Source organism: Pan paniscus, chromosome 1, assembly GCF_029289425.2.
Source record: "Pan paniscus chromosome 1, NHGRI_mPanPan1-v2.0_pri, whole genome shotgun sequence".
NCBI classification, from domain to species: Eukaryota; Metazoa; Chordata; class Mammalia; order Primates; family Hominidae; genus Pan; species Pan paniscus.
The window spans coordinates 218700222-218710708 of NC_073249.2; positions in this window are offsets into that span (position 1 = coordinate 218700222).

Below are 10487 nucleotides of genomic sequence, written 5' to 3' on the forward strand. Positions count from 1 at the left end.
GGTTTGCCCTAAACAGTTCCCAGCTTGACTTTTCCCTTTAGCTTAGTGATTTTGGGGGCCCAAGATAGTTTCCTTTCACAGAACAAGCTTGGATTGTGTGAGGAACTGAAAGGAGGCCCGTGTGGCTGAAGCCTGGGGAGCCAGGGGTGAGAGATGTGGGGGACGGAGAAGCAGGCAGGGTTGGTGCCAGGCCAGGCAGGTTGTGTGCATGTAGACACAGACTTTTACCTGGACAAGCTGGTTTTACCCTTCTGTCCAGGGACTGTCTCCATACATCCTCCTTCATATGCTGAATCTTCATTCAAGCCTCATGACTTTGAGACGTGGCTGAGCCACACATTTGGGGAGAACAATCCGGCTTACAAAGCCAACGGTGTGGGCAGGATTGCAGAAGAGATTCAGTTCCAGAGTCTGCATTCTGGAGCTGGTGGGAATTCTGAGTGACCGACAAGGCCCTGATTCATCCTTTGGTCCCTGTGTGGTTAATTTCTTTCTTTCTTTCTTTCTTTTTTTTGAGTCAGAGTCTCGCTCTATAGCCCAGACAGGCTCACTGCAACCTCTGTCTCCCAGGTTCAAGCGATTCTCCTGCCTCAGCCTCCCGAGTAGCTGGGACTACAAGTGTGCGCCACCACACCCAGTTAATTTTTTTGTATTTTTAGTAGAGATGGGGTTTCACAATGTTGGCCAGGCTGGTCGTGAACTCCTGACCTCAAGTGATCTGCCTGCCTCTAAGGGGGGAGACCATCCCTCATATTGTCTTATGCCCAATTTCTGCCTCCAAAGAAAGAAGAAGTAAAAACTAAAAGGCAGAAATGAAATCCACAAACAGCCCGGCACCACACCCTGGGCCTGGTAGTTAAAGATCGACCCCTGACCTGATCGGTTATTTGCATAAAAAAAAAAAAAAAAGCCCGAGCGAGGTGGCTCACGCCTGTAATCCCAGCACTTTGGGAGGCCAAGGCGGGTGGATCGGGAGTTTGAGACCAGCCTGACCAACATGGAGAAATCCCCTCTCTACTAAAAATACAAAAAATTAGCAGGGCGTGGTGGCACATGCCTGTAATCCCAGCTACTTGGGAGGCTGAGGCAGGAGAATCTCTTGAACCTGGGAGGCGGAGGTTGTGGTGAGCCGAGATCGTGTCATTGCACTCCAGCCTGGGCAACAGGCTTTGAGACTCTGTCTCAAAAAAAAAAAGCACTGTGAAGATCCCTGTCCTGTTCTGTTCCTTTCTAATTACCGGTGTATGCAGCCCCCAGTCTCATACCCCCTCCTTGCTCAATCCATCACGACCCTCTCACGTGGGCCCCCTTAGAGTTGTGAGCCCTTAAAAGTGACAGGAATTGCTCACTCGGGGAGCTCGGTTGTTGGAGACATGAGTCTTGCCGAAGCTCCCGGCCTTCTTTAACTTGGTGTCTGAGGGGTGTTGTCTGCAGCTTGTCCTGCTACACCTCAGCCTCCCAAAGTGCTGGGATTACAAGCGTGAGCCACCATGCTCAGCCCCCATGATGGTTAAATTCATGTGGCAACTTGACTGGGCTAAGGGTACTCAGATGGCTGGTAAAACATTGTGTGTGTGTGTGTGTGTGTGTGTGTGTGTGTGTGTGTGTGTGTATGTGTATGCTTCCAGAAGAGATCAGCATTTGAATTGGGAGACCGAGTAAAAAAGATCTACCTTCACCTATGTGGGTGGGCATTGGCCAATGCTCAATAGAGCAAAAAGGCAGAGGAAGGTGATTTCACTGTCTGCTTGAGCCGAGACATCTGTCTTCTCCTGCCCTTGGACATTGGAGCTACTGGTTGTTGGGTCTTCAGACTGGACCAGGACTTACATCATTGTCTTCCCTGGTTCTTAGGCCTTTGGGTTTGGACTGGAACTGCACCACTGGCTTTCCTGGGCCTCTAGGTAGCAGATGGCAGATTATGGAACTTCTCAGCTTCCACTATCCTGTGAGCTAATCCCTCATAATAGATCTCTGTTTTTCTGTTTTGTTGAGATGGAGTATTGCTCTTGTTGCCCAGGCTGGAGTGCAATGGCGCAATCTCAGCTCACTGCAACTTCCACCTCCTGGGTTCAAGCGATTCTCCTGCCTCAGCCTCCCTAGTAGCTGGGATTACAGGCGTGAGCCACCATGCCCGGTCTTAGATCTCTTTTTATATATCCATATCTATGTCCTATTGGTCTTGTTTCTCTGGAGAACCCTGACCAATATAGTCCCAGCGCCTCTGCTTCTAGAAATACGACAGACTTGAGATCCTAAAAAGCCCCCCTTACTACAAAACTCCTACAGATCCAAGATGAAACAATAAATAGGCCAGGTGCTGTGGCTCACACCTGTAATCCCAGCACTTTGGGAGGCCGAGGTGAGTGGATTACTTGAGGTCAGGAGTTTGAGACCAGCCTGACCAATATAGTGAAACCCCGTCTCTACTAAAAAAATACAAAATTAGGCCAGCACGGTGGCTTACGCCTGTAATCCCAGCACTTTGGGAGGCTGAGGCGGGCGGATCATCAAGATCACCCTGGCCAACATGGTGAAACCACGTCTCTACAAAAAATACAAAAATTAGCCCGGCATGGTGGCACGTGCCTGTAGTCCCAGCTACTTGGAAGGCTGAGGTAGAATCACTTGAACCCGGGAGGCCGAGGTTATAGTGAGCCGAGATCATGCCACTGCACGCCAGCCTGGATGACAGAGCGAGACTCCATAAAAAAAATAAATAATAAATAAGAGTCTCCCTCTGTCACCTAGGTTGGAGTGCGGTGGTGCAATCATAGTTTCCTGCAGCCTTGAACTCTCAGGCTCAAACCATCCTTCCACTTCAGCCTCCATAGCAGCTGGAACTACAGGTGGTGCCATCACACCTGGCTGATTTTTTTTTTTTTCAGGCAGGGTATTGCTTTGTCACCCAGGCTGGAGTACAGTGGGGCGATCTCAGCTCACTGCAACCTTCTTTTCCCATGTTTGAGCGATCCTCCCACCTCAACCTCCCAAGTAGTTGGGACTATAGGCGCATGCTGCCACACCTGGCTAATTTTTGTATTTTTTGTAGAGACAGGTTTTGCCATGTTGCCCAGACTACACCTGGCTGATTTTTTGTATTTTTTTTTTCTAGAGACGGGATCTTGCTTTGCTGCCCAGGCTGGTCTCAAACTCTTGGCTTCAAATGATCCTCCCGCCTCAGCCTCCCAAAGTGCTGGATTACAGACAATAAATTCCTTTAAAATACAAAGCAGTTTTCTTATTTATTTATAATTGTTATAAAATATATATAACAAGGCCAGGCGCGGTGGCTCACGCTTGTAACCCCAGCACTTTGGGAGGCCGAGGCAGGCACCTCATGAAGTCAGGAGATCAAGACCATCCTGGCTAACACGGTGAAACCCTGTCTCTACTAAAAATACAAAAAAACTAGCCTGGCGTGGTGGCGGGCACCTGTAGTCCCAGCTACTTGGGAGGCTAAGGCAGGAGCATGGCATCAACCCAGGAGGCGGAGCTTGCAGTGAGCCGAGACAGCAGCACTGCACTCCAGCCTGGGCAACAGAGCAAGACTCCATCTCAAAAAAAAAAAAAAAATATATATATATGTATAAAAAACAAATTTACCATATTAACCTTTTTATTTTATTTTTTTTTCTTCAGAGGGAGTCTTTTTTTTTTTTTTTTGAGATAGAGTCTCGCTCTGTCGCCCGGGCTGGAGTGCAGTGGCGTGATCTTGGCTCACTACAAGCTCTGCCTCCTGGGTTCACACCATTCTCCTGCCTCAGCCTCCTGAGTAGCTGGGACCACAGGCACCTGCCACCACGCCCGGCTAATATTTTTGTATTTCTATTAGAGACGGATTTTCACCATGTTAGCCAGGATGGTCTCGATCTCCTGACCTCATGATCTGCCCATCTCGGCCTCCCAAAGTGCTGGGGTTACAGGCGTGAGCCACTGCGCCCGGCCGAGAGGGAGTCTTGCTGTCACCCAGGCTGGAGTGCAGTGGCACAATCTCGGCTCACTGCAACCTCTGCCTCCTGGGCTCAAGCCATTCTCCTGCCTCAGCCTCCCCAGTAGCTGGGATTACAGGCGTGCACCACCATGCCCAGCTAATTTTTGTATTTTTAGTAGAGACGGAAGGTTTCACCATGTTGGCCAGGCTGGTCTCGAACTCCTGACTTCATGATCTGCCCGCCTTGGCTTCCCAAAGTGCTGGGATTACAGGCGTGAGCCACTGTGCCCGGCCCATATTAACCACTTTTAAGTGTACTGTTTCGTGGCATTAAGTACCGTGTCACTGCCACCACCATCCACCCCTAGAACTTTATCTTTCTAAACTGAAGCTCTGTCCCCATTCACCACTCCCATTCCCTGCTCCCCCAGGCCCTGGCATCCACCATTCTACTTTCTGTTTCTTTTTTTTTTCTACTTCTGTTTCTATGGATTTGAATTTCTAGTACCTCATATGAGTGGAATCACACAGTGTTTGTCCTGTTGGGTCTGGCTTACTTCACTGAGCACAACGTCCTCAAGGTTCTTCCATGACGCAGCATGCGTCAGAACTTTCTTCCTTTTTTTTTTTTTTGAGACGGAGTCTCTCTCTGTCGCCAGGCTGGAGTGCAGCGGGGCGATCTTGGATCACTGCAACCTCCACCTCCCGGGTTCAAGCGATTCTCCTGTCTCAGCCTCGAGTAGCTGGGATTACAGGTGCTCGCCACCATGCCTAATTTTTGTATTTTTAGTAGAGATGGGGTTTTACCATGTTGGCCAGTCTGGTCTCGAACTCCTGACCTCAGGTGATCTACCCACCTTGGCCTCCCAAAGTGCTGGGATTACTAGCATGAGCCGCCATGCCTGGCCTGAATTTCCTTCGTTTTGAAGGCTGAATGATGTTCCATTGTATGGATAGACCACATTTTGTTTATTCATTCATCCATGGATGAACATTTGGATTGCTTCCACCTTTTGGTCATTGTGAATAATGCTGATGTGAATGTGCAAATATCTATCTGAGTCCCTGTTTTCAATTCTTTTGGGTATGTGCCCAGATGTGGAATTTTGGGATCACCTGGTCATTCTCTGTTTCTTTTTTTTTTTTTCTGAGACTGAGTCTCGCTCTGTTGCCCGGGCTGGAGTGCAGTGGCGTGATCTCGGCTCACTGCAAGCTCCGCCTCCTAGGTTCATGCCATTCTCCTGCCTCAGCCTCCCGAGTAGCTGGGACCACAGGCACCCGCCATTACACCCGGCTAATTTTTTGTGTTTTTAGTAAAGACGGGGTTTCACCGTGTTAGCTAGGATGGTCTCGATCTCCTGACCTGGTGATCCGCTTGCCTTGGCCTCCCAAAATGCTGGGATTACAGGCGTGAGCCACCACGCCCAGCCTCTATGTTTAATTCTTTAAGGAACTGCCCATACTATTTTTCATAAAACCATGAGAAATCTCCAGGGGTCAGAACTCCCTCCCTTGAGTTGTTTGCTGAACTTTGCAGCCCCACTGTGCAGGTTCAGGTGGCTGAGGAAGTACTGGTGCAGGTAAGGGGCCCTCCAGGGGCTGCAGCCTCTATGAGGCATGAACTTTCCCACACCTGCCAGCAAAGGTAGATGAGGAAGTCGGTCTGTCCATCTGGACTCAAGAAGGAAGGGTAAAAAGCTCCTTTGAAAATGTGTACCTAGGCCGGGTGCGGTGGCTCATGCCTGTAATCCCAGCACTTTGGGAGGCTGAGGTGGGTGGATCACCTGAGGCTAGGAGTTCGAGACCAGCCTGGCCAACATGGAGAAACTCTGTCTCTACTAAAAATACAAAATTAGCCGGGCGTGGTGGCGCATGCCTGTAATCCCAGCTACTCGGTAGGCTGAGGCGAGAGAATCGCTTGAACCTGGGAGGTGGAGGTTGTGGTGAGCCAAGATCGTGCCATTGCACTTCAGCCTGGGCAACAAGAGCGAAACTCCATCTCAAAAACAAAACAAAAAAACAAAAAAAGAAAATGTGTGCCCTTGGATCACAAGGTCAGGAGTTCAAGACCAGCCTGGCCAACATGGCAAAACCCCGTCTCTACTAAAAATACAAAAATTAGCCGGGGCATGGTGGCATGCCTGTAGTCCCAGCTACTTGAGAGGCTGAGGCAGAAGAATCGCTTGAACCTGGGAGGCTGAGGTTGCAGTGAGCCGGGATAGCACCACTGCACTCCAGCCTGGCCTGCCTCAGTGTGTCTGGGGCTGCAATTTATACTGCTTTTGTGATGCAGAGAGCACCACATTGGAAAGTTACATTTGCCTTTGGTTTCCCAAAAGCACCACCTTTTGGGTGGTGCACAGGGATCTGGGAATTAGTGCATGTCTGGGATGTGGTTCCAGGAAGCACAGGGAGGGGAAGGAGGGGAGAGAGCAAGGAGGTGAGGGTGAGCAAAGGGACCGCTGTCATTGCTGTTGGGATCTGGTGCTCAATCCCACAGGGCCCTAGGGAGACTGTGCAGACGCAGCCCAGAAGGTCCCTCTGGGAGGCAAGGAGGCAGGACGTTTCCCACTGAGTCTCAATCCTCATTAGCTCAGGGTTGCTCCTGACTCCTCAGCCCATGTGCCCCCATGGTGGGGGAGTGTCCTCGTGGAGGACGGGGAAGCCACAGGAGCCTGCAGGGTGACTTGGGGCTGGCTGAGGGGATAGAGGTGGGTCCCTGACGAGTCTGACCTGTTCAGTGAAACAGTCCCAGGTGACAGTGTTTGGGGAATCTCGCAGAAGTCCCACATCCTCAGTAACAGCAACACGGGGTTTCTGTCTGAGGAGCCGAGCAGAATGTGAACCCAAATTCACCATTTCAAATCACTCACTGACATACAACATTTCCAGATCTGGCCGGGGACAGTGGCTCATGCCTGTAACCCCAGCACTCTGGGAGGCTGAGGCGGGCAGATCTACTAAGGTCAGGAGTTCAAGACCAGCCTGAACAACATGGTGAAACCCCATCTCTACTAAAAATACAAAAATTAGCCAGGAATGCTGGTGCATGCCTGTAACCCCAGCTACCTGGGAGGCTGAGGCAGGAGACTCACTTGAACCCAGGAAGCGGAGGTTGCAGTGAGCCGAGATCATGCCACTGCACTCCAGCCTGCACAACAGTGAGACTCCACCTCAAAAATTATGTATGTATATCATTGCAGATCCTTTCACCATGTGATATCTGCCATGCCTCTGAGCCTTTGCACATGCTGTGCCCTCTGCCTGCCCTTTCCTGCTGGTAGAGTCACCTCCAATGCCACCTCCCTGTGGAGCCCCGGCCGCTCTCCTTCCCCAACCCTCGCTAACCACTCCTCTGCCTGCACCCTCAATGCCCCAGCGATGTCCCAGTGGAGACGCATTTGTTTCTGTGTGTCTCTCCTGCTCTGGTTTTTATTGCACTGCCTGTGTAACATGAACAGGTAACAGGATTGTGGAAGGTGTGCCCTCCCCAACCTCCCTCTTCTTTTTTTTTTTTTTTTTGAGACAGTCTCGCTCTGTCACCCAGGCTGGAGTGCAGTGGCGCGATTTTGGCTTACTGCAAGCTCCGCCTCCCGGGTTCATGCCATTCTCCTAGCTCAGCCTCCCGAGTAGCTGGGACTACAGGCGCCTGCCATCACGCCTGGCTAATTTTTTTTGTATTTTTAGTAGAGACGGGGTTTCACCGTGTTAGCCAGGATGGCCTCGATCTCCTGCCCTCGTGATCTGCCCGCCTCGGCCTCCCAAAGTGCTGGGATTACAGGCATGAGCCACTGCGTCCGCCCCCCAACCTCCCTCTTATCCCTTCATCAAGGGAGAGTCTTACTGCAAAACAGAGGTAGAACTTGGTTTCAAGAACCTGTGTCCATGAACATCATAACATTTCATTTCTTTTTTTTAATTGGAGATGGAGTTTTGATCTTGTTGCCCAAGCTGGAGTGCAATGGCACGATCTTGGCTCACTGCAACCTCTGTCTCCTGGGTTCAAGCCATTCTCTTGCCTCAACCCCCAAATAGCTGGGATTATAGGCATGTGCCACCACGCCTGGCTAATTTTTGGTATTTTTAGTAGAGATGGGGTTTCACCATGTTAGCCAGGCTGGTCTTGAACTCCTGACCTCAAGTGATCCGCCCACCTTGGCCTCCCAAAGCGCTAGGATTACAGGCATGAGCCACCACGTCTGGCCAACGTTTCATTTCTTTAAAATCATCTGTGGATTTTAGACGGAGTCTCCCTTCAAGGTGTGGGCACCAGCATATTTTGTTTTAGTTTTTTAAAAATCGAACTGCAAGTCATTGCATATTCAGTGGGGTTTTAAACGCACCTCCTAGTTTGAGGCATGTAGGGCTGACTTGGGGCTGCCTTCCCTTCCCTATTTGCGAGTCCGTGAGAGACTGGCCTGTCCTGGCAGGATGCTTGTGGTCCCTGGGAACTTGGTGTCCTAGGAGAGGGCTGGTGATGTTTTCTTCCTACACCTGTTCCCTCTCACTCCAAGGGCTTTCCCTCTGAGGGAGGCAGGGTGTGGTGGTGGGGTGGGGGTCATCTGATCCTCCAGGAGAAGCCTGGAGTTGCCAGCACTTCTTAGGCAAGCACAGAGACAAGCCAATCTTCTGGCCCAGAAGCTGGGCTGGCTCTTCCATCCTGGTTGTACAATGAGGACATGGTGGGGACTTGGCCCCCTCCTCTGCACCTTCGCAGGCACCCCTGATGATCATGGATCGCATTTCCAGCCCCAGAACATTAGAAGCATTTTGTTCCTGGATGGCAGATTAAGTCACAAGTCCTGAATGAGGAGCAGCTGGGAAGGTGACCATGAGCACGTGTTTTCATTCAAATATCAAGACCCCAGGAGGGGGTGGATGTAGGGGCATCTATCTGTGGGAATAGCCCTAACTTAACTATATACAGATTTTTTTTTTTTTTTTTTTTTGAGACAGGGTCTTGCTCTGTCGCCCAGGCTGGAGTGCAGTGGCGCAGTCACGGCTCACTCATGCTCAAGTGATCCTCCTACCTTGGCCTCCCAAGTAGCTGGGCCTACAGGTGCATGGCACCATGCCTGAGTAAGTTTTATTTTTTTAATAGAGACTGGGTCTCCCTATGTTGCCCAGGCTGGTCTCAGACTCCTAAACTCAGGCAATTTACCCACTTCCTAAAGTGTTGGGATTACAGCCATGAGCCACCACACCTGGCCAACTTTTATATATTTTATAGCTCAGATTTGACATCAGGAATCAGATCCATCCACAGGGATTGAAACAAAGAAAAACCGAGTAATCTGTCTCAGGGTCATATGTCAGGACATGCATTTATTATACATCTGGATTTTTAAATTAGCATAAGGCTCATGAGACTACAGCCCATGGGTAGGCCTGTTTTTGTATTCCAGGGCTGAGTAAGAATGATTTTTACCGCTGGGTGCAGTGGCTCATGATAATCCCAGCACTTTGGGAGGCCCAGGTGGGCGGATCACGAGGTCAGGAGATCGAGACAATCCTGGCTAACACGGTGAAACACCTTCTCTACTAAAAATACAAAAAATTAGCCAGGTGTGATGGCAGGCACCTGTAGTCCCAGCTACTCAGGAGGCTGAGGCAGGAGAATGACGTGAACCTGGGAGGCAGAGCTTGCAGTGCGCCGAGATCACGCCACTGCACTCCAGCCTGGGTGACAGAGCGAAACTCCATCTCAAAAAAAAAAAAAAAAAAAAAAATAAAGAATGATTTTTACCTTTTTACATGCTTGGGGAGAAAAAAAAAAGCAAAAAAAGAAGAATATCATGCAATATGTGAAAGGCATAGAAATTTGCATTTTCCTGCTTATAAATAAAGTTTTATTGGGACCTAGCCACACCCATGGCAGAGCTGAGTTGTCAGGTCAGAGACTGTGTGGCTGCAAAGCTCAAAATAGTTACTATTCGGCCCTTTATAAAGCGTTCACTGAGGCTTGGGTTAGAATATTGGCAATAAAGGAGTTAATGATGCTGCTTATCTGTAGCACCCAGCACGGTGCTGGGCAGCACTGAATGTTCAATACATATGTGCCTGATGATGAAAGCCCCTTTTCTCAGGGGCTTTCCCTTTTGATTATGTCTAGCTATCCGCCTACCCTAACATTCATATCGTTTATCTTTTCCTTCCTTCCTTCCTTCCTTCCTTCCCTCCTTCCTTCCTTCCTTCCTTCCTTCCATCATTCCTTTCTTCCTCCCTCTCTCCCTCCCTCCCTCTCTTTCTCTTTTTTTCTCTCTCTCTCTCTCTTTCTTTTTTGAGATGGAGTCTCACTCTGTCACCCAGGCTGGAGGGCAATGGCACGGTCTCGGTTCACTGCAACCTCCGCCTCCCGGGTTCAAGTGATTCTCCTGCCTCAGCCCCCTGAGTAGCTGGGATTACAGGTGCGCACCACCACACATGGCTATTTTTTGTATTTTTTATACAGACGTGGTTTCACTATGTTGGCCAAGGTGGTCTTGAACTCCTGACCTCGTGATCCGCCTGCCTTGGCCTCCCAAAGTGCTGGGATTACAGGCGTGAGCCACTG